The sequence below is a fragment of the Penaeus monodon genome, chromosome 31 (assembly GCF_015228065.2).
Source record: "Penaeus monodon isolate SGIC_2016 chromosome 31, NSTDA_Pmon_1, whole genome shotgun sequence".
NCBI lineage: Eukaryota > Metazoa > Arthropoda > Malacostraca > Decapoda > Penaeidae > Penaeus > Penaeus monodon.
Window position 1 is genome coordinate 25287135 of NC_051416.1, and position 264 is coordinate 25287398.

Here is a 264-nt window from a genome sequence, read left to right on the forward strand (position 1 = left end):
GGATCCATAGGCGTCTGTTCGTTCCATGATATCACTTACAGTGGGCGGGACGGGCGGCCACAGGGGCGTGAGGATCGGGGAGGATTTGCTAGATAAACAGACTTTTCCATTTGACTCGCGTGTGAGGGCCGCCAGTATTTACATTTAGCGGACGGTATTTAAAAGCTTTCCATAATGTCTTGTCGGGTTCTATATGGGCCGAGCTCAGCCACCCACGGAGCTTTGGCCACAGCGCTCGACGGCCGGAGGGAGTGGGTGGGGCAG